At 44.1% G+C, this 20,947-nt stretch overlaps 1 protein-coding gene across 1 annotated transcript in view; it reads right to left on the bottom strand.

Annotated features, from left to right (window-relative positions):
- Window positions 1-8,817: 8,817 nt before the first annotated feature.
- RBM19 (RNA binding motif protein 19) overlaps window positions 8,818-20,947 on the bottom strand; it is a 258,757-nt gene continuing 246,627 nt past the window's right edge. Inside the window, exon 25 of the mRNA XM_030218452.1 lies at window positions 8,818-9,790. The gene's annotated coding sequence lies outside the window, so the exon portion shown is untranslated. The remainder of the gene's footprint in view (window positions 9,791-20,947) is intronic.

Below are 20,947 nucleotides of genomic sequence, written 5' to 3'. Positions count from 1 at the left end.
AAACAATAGACATACCATGATCAGATCATCAAGTGATTTATTTCTTTGTAGAAAGATGCTCTGTTAATGTTGTCTCTCTACTTGTAGTGATATTTTACTACAAAGAGATTGATATGAAATTGCAGATTTGAAATCTGCATTAATATCTAATTTGGAGCCCCTTGAACCTTTAGCTGTTTTTCAAGCTGGAATTCTGCCCTGTTTAAACTCTCCCAAAGAGGTTGCACCTTTTAAGTCATTTTGTCCAATGAGATCACATGAAGTCCCTTGGTTTACGGAGCATATTAAAATTATGAACCGTGAACTAAGGAGATATGAACAACTGTGGAGTTACTCTGGAGTACAATTTGAAATTACAGTTGTGATGAAATAGTGGGTTTCTGAGCCTGAAAACTGTGGGGCACTTTTACAGAGCGGCGGTAAACCCAATGTGGGCTTACCGCTCGCTCTTCTGGGACTACCGCCAGCCCGTGCCTGCCGGCGATAGTCCCGCCCAGAGCGCATGCCATTTCCGTGGGAAAAAGAAAACCTCAGGAAATGGCTTGCGCAGCGGTAATTGGGCATCACCGCGTGCTGCCCGGTTACTGCTGGGTTAGCGTGGGAGCCCTTCTCTCCACCTCAAAGGTCTCCCTGTCCCATGTGTACCTGGGGTCTTTTTACCCAATGCGGTATAAAGGGCCCTGGCACACGAGAAAAATGACCCCGCCTATAGAGTGGGGCCCGTTTTCCCCGCAGCTTGGTAAAAGGACTGCTGTATTATTTCATGAAGTGTATTTCTCCTAATTGGCCAGCAGATGGCGCTTGTTTTGAGTTTTAAGGCTGTTTTTTTCTTTACTTTTACTTTTGAAAGTTGTTGTTCTGGGCTCTGATTAGCCTAGAGTTCAGATACAACCAGGAGTTACTGGCTTTTTTCCCCCATTCTTAGCCAGGGAGCAGAGAGAGAGAGAAAGATCTGTTTACTGAGACCCTGTGAGCAGTTATATTTCCCGATCTCCCCAGGTAGTAAACAAATGGTTAGATAGTTTTACAATTGATTCATATTCAGTTACCTGTTATTGCTTGCTGATTTCACCTTTTTTTTCTGTTCATTGTTCAAGTTCTGTGACAATAAGCTTTAGTTTATTGACTTTCCTGTCCTGGACCAAGAATCCTGGTTCATGTCTTTGAGTCTGTGGGTGCTTTCCCCTGGAGTGTGGTCCCAGTGTCCTGGAAATCACCGTGGAATAACCTGAGTGGGAGACAAGCCCAGAGGCAAGCGGGACCCAGTCAGTGGGTGGAGGGTGCTAGTATAGAGCATGAGCCCAAGTGCAGGTGAGGCTGGGCACTGCTGGGCAGACCCTTCAGGTGGCCGCAAGGTAACCCCAGGCGGGTGCTAGGCATTTCGTGACAACAGTTGCACCTCAATGTCTTATATGTTTTATTATCATGTATGTTTTTATGTAACCCACCCAGAACATTGGATGGAGCGGGATATAAAATCTGAAAATGAATATATAAATACAAACTTATTTATTTTTTAGGATTTATGACCAATAAAACATTTTAATTGACAGCGTAGGGTATAAGCAAAGTTGGCACAAATAGATAGGCAAGAGAGTATGAGTTAGAAAACAAGATGACAAATTTTTAGGAATTATTGTAAAGAACTGCTCTTTACTACAGTGTCCACGTCTAGTTAAGACTTATTTCTAAATTCATATTGACTTTATCTCTGTCTTTTTACATACTTATCTAGATTTGCAGATTGTTCATTCAGGGATCCTTTTACTAAGTTGCAGTAACTAGCAGCACGCTTTTACCATAGCATAAAATGGCTTCCGATGGAATGCACTTAGGCACCCTGTAATAATTTTTGGATTTGCACGCACAAACCACATGCTAAAAAATATTTTTAGCGCAGATGGGGTATGTCTGGGGCTTTTCTGTGCTAATCAGTCAGTGCATCGACATTACTGCGTGCTGATTAGCACAGGGATTAGTGTGTGAGCCCTCACTGACTACAAAATAGGTGCCGGTAAGCACTCACACGCTAATATTCTTTAATGGCTATGCACTAATGGCAAAAATAGCACATGGTCATTAGCTGGGAAAAAAAATGAGAAAACCAGCCATTTTCCTGCTGTGGTAAAAATAGCATGTACGAAAGACCCACATAAGGACGCGCCAATGCCACTTTACAAAGGACCCTTTGCAAATTTTTGTTTTGCATTTGTTCTATGAACATTATATTTGCTGATATTGTTTTTGTTAATTTATTGTGCCTATTCATTTGATGTTTTATGCTTTTACTTTGATTTGTAGACTCCTGTGAGCTATCCTACGGGAGGGGAGGGGTAAATGAAAGCTTTGAATAAACAAGAGGCATAGGAAAGATGACTTACCATGTCCCTTGAAGGTTTATTAAAAGATACTGGCAGAAATGAAGCACTTATGGCCCCCAAGATCAATATGATTTGGTTGGACAGACGGTCTCTGAAAGCCTTTAGAGTGTTTCAGATCGCTCGCAATTCCAGGAGATTGATCTGTAGACCTATTTCCTGAAAGGACCAGGCTCCTTGAGTGTGAAGCCCATCTACATGAGCTCCCCACCCCAGGAGGGATGCATCCGTCGTCAGCACTTTTTGTAGCTAAGGAATTTGGAATGGACGCTCCAAGGTCAGATTGGATCGAATCATCCACCACTGCAGAGAATTCCGGAAGTCGGTGGACAGCTGGATTACATCCTCTAGACCCCTGCAGCTTGATACCGATGGGAAGATATGGTCCATTGAGCCGATCTCATGCGTAGATGTGCCATGGGAGTCACATGAACTGTGGAGGCCATGTGCCCCAGAAGTCTCAACATCTGCCGAGCCGTGATCTGTTGAGACGCTCGAACCATGGACACCAGGGACAGGAGGGTTTGACTGCCCTTGTCTCGGGAAGATAAGCTCGAACTGTCTTTGTGTTCAACAGGGCTCCAATGAATTCCAACTTTTGCACTGGAGTGAGATGGGACTGGGGTAATTGATTACGAACCCCAGTAGTTCTAGCACCTGAATAGTCATTCGCATGGACTGCTGAGCGCCTGCCTTTGAGGTGCACTTCACCAGCCAATCGTCGAGATAAGGGAACACATGCACTCCCAGTCTGCGTAGCAACGCAGCGACTACTGACAGGCATTCTGTGAATACTCTGGGCGCAGACGCCAGACCAAAAAGGCAGCACACAGTACTGAAAATGCTGAGTTCCCAGCCAAAATTGAAGATACTTCCGGTGAGCTGGAAGTATCGAGATATGTGTGTAAGCATCCTTTAAGTCCCGAGAGCATAGCCAATCGTTCTCTTGAATAATGGGAAGAAGGGTGCCCAGAGAAACCACCCTGAACTTTTCTTGAACAAGAAATTTGTTCAGGCCCCTTAGGTCTAGGACGGGACGCATCCCCCCTGTCTTTTTCTGCACAAGGAAGTACCTGGAATATAATCCCAGCTCTTCTTCCCCTGGTGGAATGGGTTCGACCGCACTGGTCTTTAGAAGGGCGGAGAGTTCCTCTGCCAGTACCTGCTTGTGCTGGGAACTGTAAGAATGAGTTCCTGGTGGGCAATTTGGAGGTTTGGATTATAGATTGAGGGTGTATCCTAACCGGACTATTTGAAGAACCCACCGATCGGAGGTTATGATAGGCCACCTTAGGTGAAAAAACATCAACCTCCCCCCAACCGGCAGTCGTCCGGACACTTTTATTTAGGCTATGCTGAACTGGAGCCAGTCAAAAGCCTGTCTCTTGCTTTTGCTGGGGAGCAGAATGGGCCTTAGTTGCATGCTGTTGACGAGAACGAGCATGCTGGGCTTGAGCCTGGACAGGCTGCCAAGAAGTAGGAGTGTACCTACACCTAGAATAGGTATAGGGAGCACTCCTCCCGCCAAAAAACCTCCTAGATGAGGAGGCAGTAGCAGAAGGCACCTGGTGGGAAAGAGAATCCATAGCATCATTATGCTTCTTGATTTGATCAACTAGATCCTCTACTTTTTCACCAAAAAGATTGTCCCCCTCGGCAAGGGACATATGACATTCACTGGACAGAATGATCCAGGTCAGAAACACGCAGCCATGACAGTCTGCACAGCACTATACCCTGAGCAGCGACCCTGGATGCCATGTCAAAAGTGTCAAAAGTGTTCCCTGGCCAGGAACTTGCGACACGCCTTCTGCTGCCTGACTACCTGGCGAAAAGGCTCGGCCAGCTCTGTAGGGAGTGGACCAACCAAGCTGGACAGTTGACATATCGAGTCCCGCAAGCATATGCTCGTGAAGAGCTGGTATGGCTGGATCTTGGCCGCGAGCATAGCGGTCTGATAAGTCGTCCTTCCAAAAGAATCAAGAGTTCTAGCTTCTCTGTCTGGGGGAGCCGAAGCTTATCTAGTACTCCTGGCTCTCTTGAGGGCGGAGTCCACCACCATGGAATTGTGGGGTAACTGAGACCTCATCAACCCAGGTTCACCGTGGATCCGATACTGGGATTCAGCTTTTTTCGGGGCCACGGGACCAGAAAGAGGGGCTGACCAGTTTCGCATAAGGACTTCCTTCAGTACCTTATGCAGAGGTACTGTGACATCCTCTTTAGATGGAGAAGAATAATCCAAGACCTTGAACATCTCAGTCCTGGGCTCATCCTCAACCTCCACAGGGAAACGAATAGCCGTAGCCATTTCCCGGACAAAAGAGGAAAAGGACAGACTCTCCGCTGGAGACAGTCTCCTTTCTAGCGGAGGGGAAGGATCAGAGGGAATCCGAAAGGACTCATCAGAGGAGAAGTACCTGGGATCCTCATCTGACTCCCACGAATGCTCCTGCTCAGTGTCGGATAAAATCTGAGTTAAGGTGCTTCGACACTGGACCTGCCTCGACACTGAGGAACGATGTCCTCTATGGCGATGTTGAGAGGTGAAGGGCCAGACACTGCTGCAGTAGCAGGTACAGAAGGCGCAAGCGCCCCCGACACCGAAGCTGTCGTAGCAGTCCCTCCAGAAGTTCTGGAAACAAGGCCCGGATGCGCTTGTCAAGAGCCGCCATCGGAGAAGGCTGCGGGGTCGGTGTCAGAATCCCTGGAGGCTTGGGAGCAGGTACTGGGCTGCTAGGAGACCGACGCATCGGCACCTCTTGTATCAAGGGGGAGCGATCCTCTCGGCGCCGACGCTTCTCGGGCGCCGACTCTCTCGATGCCCCGGAGCTCCTGGTACCGTGTATTGAAGGAGAATGATGACGATGCTTCTTAGCCTTCGCTCGACACCCGTCATCGAGACTCCTCGGTACTGATGAGGACGTGGAATCCTCATGTCTCCTCTGGGCCGGGTCCGACAAAGGTCACTCCTGGGGGGCCTGCATAACAGGAGGCCTAGAGGCAGGTGGAGACCCACTTGATGCCTCATTGCTCCCAGCGCAAGTTGGTCTCTAAGCAGCCATTACTTTTCTTCCCGACGTCGATGCTCCTGTCGATGTCGATGCCCCTGACCTCGGTACCGATCTCGGACTGGACTGAGCCCCAAAAAGTTTTTCTCGTTGGGCTTCTTGAGACGCTTGGGTCTGTTTCTTCATACAAAGACACAGACTACAAGCGGCTGGGCTATGGTTGGGCCCAAGGCACTGGATACACCAGGCATGGGTATCGGTACCTGAGATAGTCTGGTTGCACTGCATACATGCTTGAAGCCGCTGGGTGTCTTCGATGACATGGAAGGAAAAACAGCTTCGGCAAAATCAAACGATGCGATTGTGCCAAAAAAGAGAAGGGCACAAAAAGGGAGAAAGCCCGACCGCGCGGCCTAAAGGCCAGCCATGTCGAAAACAAAGTAAACTTAAAATAGAGGAAAAAAAATACTAAAAGTAACTACAGGAAGTGTTTTTTTTTTTTTTTTTTAAGAAAATGACTAAAAGAAGAAAAGAAATAAAATAAATAGTCATCAGACTCTGTTCCTGGGCCAAGAACGAGGAGAGCAGGAAAAAATCCTGTCACCTCGTCGCAGACAAAAAAGAACTGAGGGGGCACGCTCACATGACGGGAAGTCGTCCTCGCACGTGCGCCAGAAGACTCTGGCAAAAGTTTTTAATTTTGCTAGTGAAAATTTGCTGTTTCCTGGGCTGACGCGGACATCGACCCACATGTGAGAACAAGCAGCCTAATAAAAGTAAAGTCAGCTTCATACCATAGAAATGGTATTAAAATGAACAAACCAGGAAGTGAAATCTGAATGACTGCATTAAGTGAATGCATTAGCAGGACATTACATTCTTAAATAAAGCTTTCCAGGCAAACTAAATCCATTAACAGTGGTAATGATGTTATTTACCCACTAGGACGCTACAATATATGGACTCCATGGGGCGGATGTTCAAAGCCATGAATGCAATTTGTAGCCAGTGCCAACTACATAAGAATAGTTAGTGGCCAATCCAGGTCAAAATACTTGGCAGAAACCCAATTAGTATCAACATTCCATGCTACCAATCCCAAGGGAAACAGACTGGGATTGGTAGCATTGATTTTTTTTTTACTATTTCAAAAAATAGAAAGACTAGAGGACACTCGGGGTCCTTTTACCAAGCTGCAGGAAAAAGGGCCTTGCGCTAGCAGCAGGGGACGTTTTTCCCCATGCACCAGGGCCCTTTCTACTGCACCAGGTAAAAAGACCCCAGGCACGCGTGGCCATGCGACAGGGAGCCCTTGCTGCTGCCCACTGAGGTGGCAATAAGGGCTCCTGCTCTAACCCAGTGGTAACCAGACAACACGAGGCGATGCAAGATTACTGCCGCGTAACCATTTCTGGGGGGGTCTTCTTTTTTCCCCCGGAAATGGCATGTGCTTGGGGCGGGCCTACCTCCAGCGGCCTTGTTGGCACAGTGGTAGTCGCGGAAGAGTGAGTGGTAAGCTTACCACTGCTCTGTAAAAGGGCCCCTCGATGAAGTTGCATGGTAATACTTTTAAACCAAATAGGAAGAAATATTTTTTTCAATCAATGAATAGTTAAGCTCTGGAACTCATTGCCAGAGAATGTGGCAATAGCAGTCAGCACTGCTGGGTTTAAAAAAAAGTTTGGACAAGTTCCTGGAGGAAAAGTCCATAGTCTGCTATTGAGACATAGGGAAGCCGCTGCTTGCCTTAGGAGTGGTAGCATGGAATGTGGCTACTATTTGGGTCTCTGTCGGGAACGTGTGACCTGGATTGGCCACTGTTGGAAGCAGGATACTGGGCTTGATGGACTACTGGTCTGACCCAGTATGGCTATGCTTATGGTGTTTTAGCAGGAGGGAGGATATGGCTTGTACCGATCTTAGGCAGTGTCTTAAATAAAAGAAACTGGGGTCAGGTCAAGATTTAGGGAAATCTGTTGGATAGCGTGCATGGACGAGAGTTTAATGGTGCTGTATTTTTTGTGATTTTTGTAAAACTATGATTGTGAACTGCATATCGCAGCTGGAAAACTGGGATTATGGAATATAAGAAATAAATGTTATGCAATGTATACATCACTACAGACTTTTAACTGAGGCTAGTAAACTTTCCATTCTCTAATAAAGCCTGGCCTGAGATCCATTGTAGGGAGAAGCCCGGGACAGATGCGACAAGCATCGTGTTCCTCACACTCATTCACATCAAACTTCTCTCTTCCTCTGCTTTCCTCCTGCAGAGCAGTGACAGGTGAGAATGTGACCCATAAAAAAATTATCTGTTTTTCTCTCTCTTCTATTCCTCACTGCATAATTCCCTGCCCCTCGTATCTGGACAAGCCTGGATGATTCTTAACTACAAACTGAGAAATTATCATTAACAAAAAAAAAAAAAAAGAAGAAAAGAAAAAAAACAACCCTCACCATCCGACAGGCTGTCTCCAGGGTGAAAATTAAACCTTCCAGCTTGTGAGCTCTAGAGAGACTTCACGCATTTCACATTCAGCGTGTTTCTGCGTTCTCTGGAACCCGCTCTGCTGGTGACATCTCCGATTTGTACAGACACATTCACTGGATTCAAGCTTACTTTTTCCAATTCAATTTTACAACTTTTACTCTGAGATGCTTTATTTATAGAGAGGCAGAGAGATAACGCTGGCTAGAACCAGGCACAGTTTTGGACGAGCACACAGGACGCTTCTGTCGCACAGTTCTGCTAAATCCATGCCAGTCCTGATCTGCACCTGAGATCCGTACACAGCTGTGAAAATGCACTTCAATCCCCTCAAGCAGCCCCTTCTATTAAGTAGTGAGCTCCATACACAGCTCTGCCAGTGCACCTCAGTCATGAGCTGCAGGACCTCTGTGATTCCAGTAGTGAGACTAACAAAATGCTTTGCCAGTGTACCCAATCCTAACCCCAGCCACTCCCCGCTGTAACCTTTGTACAGTTCTAGCAATGTTGTTATCACAATCCAAATCTACAGTACTCTGTGATATTCTTGGACTGGAATATACCTTATTATTTATAGCATCACAATCCCTCTCCCCCCCCCCCCCCCCCCCCACTAAGAACTCCATGCAACTGCTAAGGCTCCTCAGTCTTGACCAACCCAACTCTCTATAAGTTGCTCAACTGACTGTGCAGAAGAGCAGTAAATAAGTGTAGTATTTTTATGCACATTGTTACCTATGTCGGATAGGCATGCAAATGCCCATATTTATTTATCAAGGCTGTCTTGCTCGGGATTGGATGTGAAAGTGTTTTAACACTAAGTGTCAGCTGTTCTTTGGCAGAGAAACTCTGAGGCTAAGGTGATGACATGTCTAGTGTGAGAACAAAATAGTGATAACACCTTTAGTGTGAAGATAAACTGAATTATTTAGGCATGTGACATGTTATCTCAGCAGATTTTTTATTATTCTGATTTTCAGTCTCTTTTTTTTTTTCACCCATCATTCACACTGGGATTATCTTTGACTGGCTGTAGAACTCGGAGACAGTCCACAACTTGTACATCAAATACTTGCCTGTCCGTCAACTAGACCTACAGCTTCATCCTGGTATCTCATTTTATTTGCTGCGGTCCCTACTGTCAGATCTGTGCACGAGTGTTCAAATTTCTTAAGACTCGCCCCTTCCCTTCTGGCTTGGTCCAGGGAAGACGACTAGATTAGAAGCAGGCAAGTTACCGAGAAAAGATGAGTTTTTCCACCTTCTAATCCTTTATGAGGGCTGTGAAGAATGAAATGCCAACTCTTGCCTCTTCCTCTGTATCTCCGTGTTGAAGTTCTTGACAATCTACAATTCCTTGAGCTGTAGCCACGATGCTAATGACTCCAGCCACCAACAGTTGGCCAAGGAAGAAATGCTGTTGAGGAAGAGTCGTTATGGGCCCTAACAGATTGGCTTGAAGCCACATCGTAGCTCCCTGCCCATCTCCTGCTGATTGACCCGCATGCTGCTCTTGTTGCACTTTCGGCTGGAAGGATGGCCAGAAGGTTTTGGAGGCAGGTTTTGCAGCCGCCTGACTCTATAGCGAAAAACAGGTCCGCAAACTAAGGACTGGGAAATCACCAGCCCTCTGCATTGTGCTGCATTAAAAAATAATCTGTTGTTGAGGGCTCTCCTCTCCAATCAGACTTTATAATATATATATATATATATATATATTTATCTTCAAAATATACACGTTCAATTAACCTCCCTTTTTGTCAAGGGTGGTTCCTGACATGGGTCATCCTCTGCTCTGGATTCTCACAAGTCTCTCTTTTGTACAGTTTTTAGAGCCCAGCGACATGACCACACTGCTCAGTGCTTCAGTGACAGAAGTCTCATTAGCCAGAAACATCCAAGAGGCCGACCTGGTAGAATTTAAGAATAAAAAGTAATATGTTAAAAAACAAACAAACCCAAAACAAAGTTAATATGATACCTTTCCATCAACTAAAAATCAGTGCTGACAAACCTGGATCAGAAATAAAATAAACTTGTTCAGATCTCGGCTTTACTTTAAACCAGGCATGTCCAACCTTGGTCCTCGAGGGCCACAACCCAGTTAGGTTTTCAGGATTTCCCCAATGAATATGCATAAGATATATTTGCATGCACTATCTCCACTGTATGCAAATAGACCTCATACATATTTATTCTGGAAATCCTGAATACCTGATTGGGTAGGACACCTTTGCCTTAAACCAACTTCCTGGCTGTGAGACCCCATTTCAAAGCTAACAGGGGGGTCTTTTACTAAGCTGCTTTAGCGTTTTTGATGTACACTAAAAAAAAAAAAAAAGCTTGTGTTAAATGCTAGAGCCACCCACATATTCGTGTTTGTACCCCAAAAATGCTAGCATGGTTTAGTAAAAGAACCCCAATGCGTTCCAAGATCTGGCAACCATATGCCCTTTATATATATGTGTACTGTAGGTATTAATCCGCAAACAAATCTTTTCCGGAGATGGGAAGGTGGTAGAACGAGAGGACATGAAATGAGATTGAAGGGGGGCAGACTGAAGAAAAATGTCAGGAAGTATTTTTTCACGGAGAGAGTAGTGGATGCTTGGAATGCCCTCCCGCAGGAGGTGGTGGAAATGAAAACGGTAACGGAATTCAAACATGCGTGGGATAAGCATAAAGGAATCCTGTGCCGAAGGAATGGATCCTCAGGAGCTTAGTCAAGATCGGGAGGCGGGGCTGGAGGTTGGGAGGCGGGGATAGGGCTGGGCAGACTTATACGGTCTGTGCCAGAGCCGGTGGTGGGAAGCGGGACTGGTGGTTGGGAGGCGGGGATAGTGCTGGACAGACTTGTACGGTCTGTGCCAGAGCCGGGGTTGGGAGGCAGGGCTGGGGAGGTGAGGATAGTGCTGGGCAGACTTATACGGTCTGTGCCTGTGCCAGAGCCAGTGGTTGGGAGGTGGGGCTGGTGGTTGGGAGGCAGGGATAGTGCAGGGCAGACTTATACGGTCTGTGCCCTGAAGAGCATAGGTACAAATCAAAGTAGGGTATACACAAAAAGCAGCAAATATGAGTTATCTTGTTGGGCAGACTGGATGGACCGTGCAGGTCTTTTTCTGCCGTCATCTACTATGTTACTGTAGATATGTCCCCAAATTTTACTATCATCGGCCAACATATATTGTCTGTCTGTTTCCCCCACCCCAAGCAGTTCTTTGGTGTTTTTATGTTTAAGCTTTAATTTCAATGGTTTGTAAATGATTTTTTTTTGGTAAGCTGCTTATTTTAGGCGGGGTATTAATTTTAAAAATAAATAAAATCTGTCTTGTAGTGGGCAGCCCCCTGCTGACCACTGGAACTGCAACACCACACTTTACCCTGTGATATGGAATGGAAGTATAGTCTGCTAGTTCGAGTACAAAAGTTGACAGACCTGAAGATCCCAGTTTAATACGTTCTCTGCTCCTTTATGCAAGTCACTTAACCGCAATAAGGAACTAATAAGGAGAGAAAGATTTTACAATGGGGGGGGGGGGGGGGGGGGTGGTAGCTTGTACAGTACTGTGTGTATTCATGGTGCACTTAAAACATTAGACCACTGATTCTCAAACCTGTCCTAGGGGGCCACCAGTCACTTGGGTTTCAGGATATCTCTAATGAATATGCATGAGAGAGATTTCCCTGTAACGAAGGTGAAAGGCCTGCGTATCTATCCCATGCATACTCATTACTTTTACATCAAATGGGTAAATAATCGCAATACAGTTGTAATCCTATTGATAATCACAACAACTATGAAATATCCAAACATTTTATTAAACACTTCAAGTTAACACCTACCGTATTAAAGGCTACTGTCAGGTCTAAAACTATCAGATGGCTCTGTTTAAGCTATTGTGTATAGATTGCCAAGAAAAGAATCAGTAAAAACAGCCAACTGAACAGAAAGCAGAGATGCTGCTTACTCCCTGTAGCAAGCTGTAAGGAAATGAAAAGTTCTGCATACTGAAAGGCCTGTTTCAGGTTCCTTCTGGGTCTGGTATTTGAGTATGTGGAATAATCTCACTCTGCAGTAGTTTCTAATTTAACATTTGCTGTTTAGACCAGTGGTTCTCAAACCTCAAAAAGGTTTAATTGACAAGAGATAGTCTCACATCACAAGACTGAAGCTGTAGCCGCCATCTTGATACACTCAAACCATAGCAAACTATTGATCCACGTCAACCCATACATAGGCAGTCCTGATTTCTAATAAGCGTTTGGTACTGTTTAGGGTGATTCAATGTGGCTGCATGCTATGCCTACTGGCCTCAGGCCAGATAATGGGCCAAGCACACTCCTCCCGTCTCCTATCAATTAAACCTCATTGTCAAACTTGTCCACGGGAGCCACCAGCCACTTAGGTTTTCAGGATATCCATAAGGAATATAATATATCACAACAACTATGAAATATCCAAACATTCTATTAAACACTTCAAAACTTATGCTAAAATAGTATGAAAATATAAAATTATATGCTTATAGTAATGCTACATATAAAACCAAAAGACCTTTAACCACTACCCTTTTTATCACACCAAATGCTGCCTACAAACCTACTGTATAACACGAGCAATATGTCCAAGCAAGTCTCTGTGAGATGACATGAACTCTTCTCGACGATCCTTCAGTGATGTATTCAATAAGAAATCAGCGTTAATCCACACCGCGATAATGCGGTACAAATAGCCCTAAATCCAAAATGAGCTCCATAAAATGTATTCTTCAGTTAAACCACCCTCCAAAGGCATAACGATCTCAAAACGTTTGTATGCAGTTGGGCGCCAATGCGCTATATTATTCCATGAAACCAAAGGTCTACATAGGTCTTGCAGAAAATGTTTTTGCAAACAGATGCGTTTTTAGTGCCTTGCGAAAGAGAAGGTAGTCACTCAGACTGGTTATGGCTCTGGGAAGTGCATTCCAGTTGTGCGCACTGATGAATGGAAAGCTTGACACCTGAATAGAGCCATGCTTACATCCTTTCCAGCTTGTGGTTTTATGTCAAATAATGTATACCAGGGGTGCTAATATTCCGCTAATACTGTCTAGAAAAGAACGGCGATAAATCTTTGTTTGGAATATGGTATTACCACATGGTCTCAACAAGGAAATTGACTGGTTGAGTGTGTAGGAAGTTCGAAGCATTTGTTATTTAAACTGCTGGACATCCGGAAAGCTTCATACGCATGCGCAGGTGTCTTTTTGTTCACCTGCTATGTCTGAGAGCCTGGGATGGAGTCGTCAATCGGCCGTTAGTCTATGAAATCAGTATAAGGCAGTTAAAAAAAATATATATATATATATATATATTTGTGTGTATTTAGTTGGTTAAGTGGGATGGGGGAGAGTTCATAGTCATTGCTGTTTTGTATCTAGGCATCCGACCCCTGATGACGCCTTTTGGAGCGAAACATGGACCGGGTTGTGTTCGGCGATAATTTTGACATGGGTTCAATTTTAAGCATTAGTGCCCTTTGGTTTTATGGAATAATATAGTGCACTGGCACCCAACTGCATACAAGACTTTTGAGATCGTTATGCCTTTGGAGGGTCGTTCAATTGAAGAATACATTTTATGGAGCTCGTTTTGGATTTAGGACTATTTGTACCGCATTATCGCGGTGTGGATCAACGCTGATTTGTCATCGAAGGATCACCGAGATAAGTACATTTCATCTTACTGACACTTGATTGGACATATTGCTCGTGTTATACAGTAGGTTTGTAGGCAGCATTTGGTGTGATAAAAAGGGTAGTGGTTAAAGGTCTTTTGGTTTTATATGTAGCATTACTATAAGCATATAATTTTATATTTTCATACTATTTTAGCACAAGTTTTGAAGTGTTTAATAGATTGTTTGGATATTTCAACTTATGTATCCAGCTTCTCCTACATAAGCACACAACTGTGGAATGCACTCCCAAAAGCTGTGAAAGCAACCTACGGCCATCTAAACTTCAGGAAATTACTAAAAACCACCCTGTTCAAAAAGGCATACCCTACCGACCCAACATAAATGCCTGAACTCTGCTACACAGCAAAACCAAAGCTCGTTATGGACATTACCTAACCCCTCCTCTCTTCGATCTCAATCGTGCCTGTAACACATGAACCTTACTCGACCACGCTATCACATTGTACCTGCTTCTCAACAGGCCTTGGCGAATGCCATCGATACCATGTAAGCCACAATGAGCCTGCAAATAGGTGGGAAAATGTGGGGTACAAATGCAACAAATAAATAAATAGTTGTCGTGATATATTATACTCATTATGGATATTCTGAAAACCCAAGCGGCTGGTGGCTCCCCCAGGACAAGTTTGAATAAGGACGGTCTATGTATGGGTTGGCGTGGCTCAATAGTTTGCTATGGTTTCAGTGTATCAAGATGTCGGCTACGGCTTCGGCCTTGTCATGCGACACTATCTCTTGTCAATTAAAACCTTTTGAGGTTTGAGAACCACTAGTCTAAACAGCAAATGTTAAATTACAAGCTTATCTAATTTAATATAACCTGGATGGATACTGCAGAGTGAGATTATTCCACATACTCAAATACCAGACCCAGCAGGAACCTGAAACAGGCCTTTCAGTATACAGAACTTTTCATTTCCTTACAGCTTGCTACAGGGAGTATGCAGCATCTCTGCTTTCTGTTCAGTTGGCTGTTTTTACTGATCCTTGTCTTGGCAATCTATACACAATAGCTTAAACAGAACCATCTGATAGTCTTAGACCAGACTGCAGCCTTTAATACTGTAGGTTTTAGCTTACGGCTTTTGTATCTATCAACAAAGGGGATTTAAATCAAACTCAAGATTAATTACGCCAAATATTCTAAGATTCATTTAGTGAGCCAAAGTCTTGTCTACTAAAACAAGTCAGACTCTGAAGTTTATCATGCCTTCTCCTGATATAAGAAATCTAAAGTATATTTTTCCTTCCTTCCAGGAGATCAGAAAATGCTTTACACTTGCAGCACTTCCAAAACAAAGGCAATTGTAGGGTGAACAACCTGAAGGCACATTATCTGAGTGGCTTTAGGCTGCCTGACATCTTTACTACAAAACAGTTGGAAAAGAGCTTTTCTTAAGGAAAGTGGGAAGACAAGAGAGAGAGAAATTATCAAGAGGAAAATAAAAGGATAAGAGGGCAAGAATAAGGAAAGAATACACAGAAGATAAGTGAAACAACATGTAATGAAAAAATGAGAATAAAAAGAAAAATACTTAAGGAATTAAAGATGAACATGAAGGAAAAATGGGCAAAAGTTAGAAAGGGACAAAGAGAAGGAAGAGGAAAAAAAAAGGTTAAGATGAAAGAGAGAGGAAGGAAAGGGCCCATCTGGGTTATGCATTACATTGAAATTGCCCTGTATTAAAAATTCACCAGCCAGTGAATTTTCTAGGGATTTGTAGTAATTAGATGACAAAATGCTGGCAAATCTGAGGCTTGCCGAAGATGTTACTCAGGGGTCAGAGACTCGACACTTTCGGCTGGGTAATTTGTAAGTGTCAATCACGCTCAGTCATCAGAGGAAAGGGAAGGATCCAGCCACTGAATTCTAACTAACTCAACGTATTGCCTTCAGCCATCCTGTCTGCCAGCAGCTCCTTTATCTAATGCATGAGCAGGACAAGCCTCGCCAAAGGTAGGCAAGCAGAGACAGGCACACACATGTTCTTCACTCTCACTTTCCACGGAAAAACCTGCATACAACGGTCAGACCAAATTAGGTCTCTCTTTGGTCTCATAACTATAGCAAAATCCCATCTCATGCTCTTCCCCCTCCCCACCAACCATCTACTGAAGCTGCTGTATGCCCCGTTCTTAACAAGCTATCATTTCCGTCCCCTAGATACATTTTTTTTCAACTAGAACACCCTCTCCCTACCTCCTTCCAAAATGAAGATGTAAAGTTTGACTTTTCAAATGAACATGGATGAGGAAGGAGTCTTATTTCTACAGCGCTATTAGATGTACACAATGCTGTACATGTAGACAGGAGAAAGTCCATGCTCCACAGAGCTCACAGCGTACCCAACGTGCACATGTACAGTGCAATTACTTTTACTCACTCACAGCTGGGGGAAACATGGCAAATATAAGTACATAAGTAGTGCCATACTGGGACAGACCAAAGATCCATCAAGCCCAGCATCCTGTTTCCAACAGTGGCCAATCCAGGTCACAAATACCTGGCAAGATCCCGAGAAAGTACAAAACATTTTATGCTGCTTATCCCAGAAATAAGCAGTGGATTTTCCCCAAGAGCATTTTAATAATGGTCTATGGACTTTTCCTTTACGAAGCCATCCAAACCTATTTTAAACTCCGCTAAGCTAACCGCCTTTACCACATTCTATGATAATGAATTCCAGAGTTTAATTACACGTTGAGTGAAGAAACATTTTTTTACAATTAGTTTTAAATTTACTACTCTATAGCTTCATTGCATGCCCCCTAGTCCTAGTATTTTTGGAAAGAGTAAACAGAAGCTTTACGTCTACCCGTTCCACTTCATTCATTATTTTATAGACCTCTATCATATCTCCCCCTCAGCCATCTTTCTCCAAGCTGAACAGCCCTAGCCACTTTAGCCTTTCCTCATAGGGAAGCCATCCCATCCCCTTTATCATTTCCATCGCCCTTCTCTGCTTAGTGAAGCATGTTAAGAACATACATAAGAACATAAGAATAGCCATACTGGTCAGACCAGTGGTCCAACTAGCCCAGTATCCTGTTTTACAAACACTGGCCAAGCCAGGTCACAAGTACCTGGCAGAAACCCAAATTGTGACAACATTCTATACTACAAATCCCAGGGCAAGTAGTTGCTTCCCATTGCTGTCTCAAAAGCAGACTATTTTTTAAACCCAGATACGCTAACCGCTGTTACCACATCCTCCGGCAAAGAGTTCTAGAGCTTAACTATTCGTTGAGTGAAAAAATATTTCCTTCTATTTTGTTTTAAAAGGAGAAGCTTGGACATTTCCTCTGTCTAAGCGAACACTTTCTTGGCACCGGTTATATTTCATCCCCATTGAACTTTCCATGGATATTTGCACTTACAAACAAGTTTTCGTTCATTTTCAAAGACCTGCTGAAGTACATAAGTAATGCCATACTGGGAAAAGACCAAAGGTCCATCGAGCCCAGCATCCTGTCCCCGACAGCGGCCAATCCAGGTCAAGGGCACCTGGCAAGCTACCCAAACGTACAAACATTTTATACAAGTTATTCCCGAAATTGTGGATGTTTCCCAAGTCCATTTAGTAGCAGTCTATGGACTTGTCCTTTAGGAAACCGCCCAACACCCCAAGCTAACCGCCTTCACTACGTTCTCTGGCAACAAATTCCAGAGTTTAATTACGCGTTGGGTGAAGAAACATTTTCTCCGATTTGTTTTAAATTTACTACACTGTAGTTTCATCGCATGCCCCCTAGTCCTAGTATTTTTGGAAAGCGTGAACAGACGCTTCACATTCACCTGTTCCACTCCACTCATTATTTTATATACCTCTATTATGTCTCCCCTCAGCCGTCTCTTCTCCAAGCTGAAAAGCCCTAGCCTCCTTAGTCTTTCTTCATAGGGAAGTCGTCCCATCCCCGCAGTACCTCTTCTCTAAGTAGGTCTCACCCCACCTTTTTTTAAAAATCTCAAAACAAACACACAAAGGGGCTCTTGAGAGCAGAACCATAAAGACCATCAAAATTCCCCCTCAAAATATATCTACTGCAGAGGTTTTCAACCCAGGTCTCGGGGCAGACCTAGCCAGTCGGGGTTTCAGGATGGGGAGATCCTAAAAACCCCAAATGGCTAGGTGTGCCCTGAGGACTGGGTTGAAAACCTCTGATCTTCTGTCTGGAGTGAAGGAGTAAACTTCCTGAGCCCCTACGTCTTGCCCCATCCTTGGCCACCTTTAAATCTAGACTGAAAGCCCACCTCTTTAACATTGCTTTTGATTCATAACCACTTGTAACCACTCGCCTCCACCTACCCTCCTCTCCTCCTTCCTGTACACATTAATTGATTTGATTTGCTTACTTTATTTTTTGTCTATTAGATTGTAAGCTCTTTGAGCAGGGACTGTCTTTCTTCTATGTTTGTGCAGCGCTGCGTACGCCTTGTAGCGCTATAGAAATGCTAAATAGTAGCAGTAGTAGTAGTAAGGAGTAGCCTAATGGTTAGTGCAGTGGCTTCAGAACCAAAACTGCTCTGATTGTAACCACAGAAAGGCAGTACATCAAGTCCCATCCTCTTTCCTTCCCTTTCTTTACCCTACTATTTCCAGTCCAATGCTGTGTAAACATTTTATCTTGGGACTACAATGGTAACTTCTCAATTTTCTGCAGATACTCCATAATGTGAAAATACTCTTAATGCACACAATTATACAATTACAAAATTTGGACCTTCCTTTTGTGTCTCCTCCTGCAGTAGCAAAGGAAGCCTACTTATAGACTGGCTTAGGAGTGAGTTTCATTACCGTCATGTTATGTGCAAAACTCACCCATTTGGAGGCGATGTCCCCAAAGGAAATGATTAAGAGGCTTTTTTACTAAGCCGTGTAGGCGCGTACACGCATCAATTTGGAGTTACCGCCTGGCTACCACGTGGCCCGGGCAGTAATTTTGGTTTTTACACGTGCCGGAAAGTCATTTTTATTTTCCTGCGTGCGGCAGAAACTGGGCAGTAATCGTCATTTTACGCGCGTAGACGATAACAGCACGGTTACTGCATGAGACCTCACCACTAAATCAAGAGCTGGCGGTCTCTTTTTTTTATTTTGCCGCACATCCATTTTTGGCAAAAAAAAAAAAAAAAAAAAGACCTTTTTTCACAGGCGCACTGAAAAATGGATCTGCGTGCACCCAAAACACACGCCTACACTAGCGCGGCCCATTCTTCAGCGCAACTTAGTAAAAGGACCCTTTAATGTCAATTGCAAAAATTTTACTTAATATTGACGTGATATCTACCTAACTTCCTCTGCTTTATGAGAAGCTGCTAAAAATGAAACGAGTCATTCCCAGGTATGCTAAACAACAATTAATTACCTATAAATAAAACTTCTGAGGCAGAAGATGAACATTTGGCAGCAGTGCTTCAGAAGAGTAGTGTTCCCAGGTGTACTTTTGTTGTAAGGGTCTGACCGGCCATTCAGTGCATTCTCAATTCAGTACATTCCACTGTGACTCCTAATGATTATTTGCTACCTACTGACTGAACACTCAAGATTTTTGGTCACATCCAGTACAAAACAGTTGTGGGGAGGGAGGAGAGACTACACAGTGCCCTAAATTTAGGGTTCCTCCATAATTCATCATCCTAGAAATGGCAAATGCTGGCCCAGACTAGCATGAAAAGACACAGGCATCAATCAAGCTGCCAATGAAAACAAGGGGCAAAACAGCACATGCAATCTAAGAGTGAGAATGGAAAGCAAGCAGCGGGAACTGTACTCCGTTATGCAGGTCACTCTGACATTTTTGTGTGTGTGTTTTCCAGCAAGAAGCATATCTTTCTTTCTTACATCCAGGATGTTTGAGATGGTTGTTACAAGATGCTGCTTTCACATAGTCTTCACTAGACTTTATTCCTGTCTTCCATATCTCCTGTTTGTGCAGCTCCTTAGAAAACAAACCATTGGACTATTTTGCATCTGGTGAAGTATGTAGGAAGGAGGCAGAAAACTGCAGGGTTCAGCACCCATTTTATCATTCCCACCTTAGTAATTCCCTTATCCCTTATTTGTCCTGTTTGTCTGACCTAATTAGATTGTAAGCTCTGTTGAGCAGGGACTCTCTTCATGTCCAGTGTACAGTGCTGCGTAAAGCTAGTAGTGCTACAGAAATGATAAGCAGTAGTCTTTGGGATTCCGGAATCTTGCTACTCTTTGGGATCCTGCCCAGAATGTTGCTACTCTTTGGGATTCCGGAATCTTGCTACTCTTTGGGATTCTGCACAGAATGTTGCTACTCCTTGGGATTCCGGAATCTTGCTACTCTTTGTCCTTTTTCCTTATTTGTCCTGTTTGTCTGACCTAATTAATTGTAAGCTCTGTTGAGCAGGGACTCCCTTCATGTCCAGTGTACAGTGCTGCATACGTCTAGTAGTGCTACAGAAATGATAAGCAGTAGTCTTTGGGATTCCAGAATCTTGCTACTCTTTGGGATTCTGCACAGAATGTTGCTACTCCTTGGGATTCTGGAATCTTGCTACTCTTTGTCCTTTTTCCTTATTTGTCCTGTTTGTCTGTCCTAATTAGATGGTAAGCTCTGTAGAGCAGGGATTGACTCTTCATGTCCAGTGTACAGCGCTGCGTACGTCTAGTAGTACTACAGAAATGATAAGTAGTAGCAGTAGTGGGTGAAGATGGAAGGGAAGTGAGGAGGAAACCACCAATCACACAGGAGTATTCAAAGCAATTTATATGGAAGGAGAAGCTCCTGGCCATTTAAATCACTTGTCCGGGGGCTAACTGTGGATAGTCAGTGGCACTTAACTGGTTAATGCCACCGAAACCTGTTAATCTGTAGGTGATCCGGTGGGGGGGGGGGGGGGGGGGGGGGGGGGCGGAGTCGGCATGTATGTGGTTAAGTGCCAATATTCAGTGCTTGAGCGCATAAAATGCGGTACTGTCTTTATGCAGTTCACCGTATGCTGTTAAGTGTTTAAGTGCAATATTCAACACTTAACAGCATACGGTGAACTGCATAAAGACAGTACCGCATTTTATCCCACTAGAATTAGCTATCAGACATCCCTTACCCAGGCCTTGGCACTAATTCTCTCTAAACATTCGTATTTCTTTATGTACACATACAGCCACAACTATGAAACAGGAGACTAAATTAGACCGTGACATGTAGACTTTTGAACCCCACGCTCCCTACGACTGGATTTTGAAGATCTGAGGTGGATTCTTGGTGCTTGGGCAGCTCTATTGGAAGGTTTGTATATTTCTAGGAAGCCAATCCATCCCAGGACAGCCAAGTCTCTGAGAAGGGTTAT

The sequence above is a fragment of the Microcaecilia unicolor genome, chromosome 11, assembly GCF_901765095.1.
Source record: "Microcaecilia unicolor chromosome 11, aMicUni1.1, whole genome shotgun sequence".
NCBI lineage: Eukaryota > Metazoa > Chordata > Amphibia > Gymnophiona > Siphonopidae > Microcaecilia > Microcaecilia unicolor.
The sequence above is the reverse complement of the archived record's forward strand: the minus strand, read 5'-3'. Positions and strand labels throughout refer to the sequence as shown.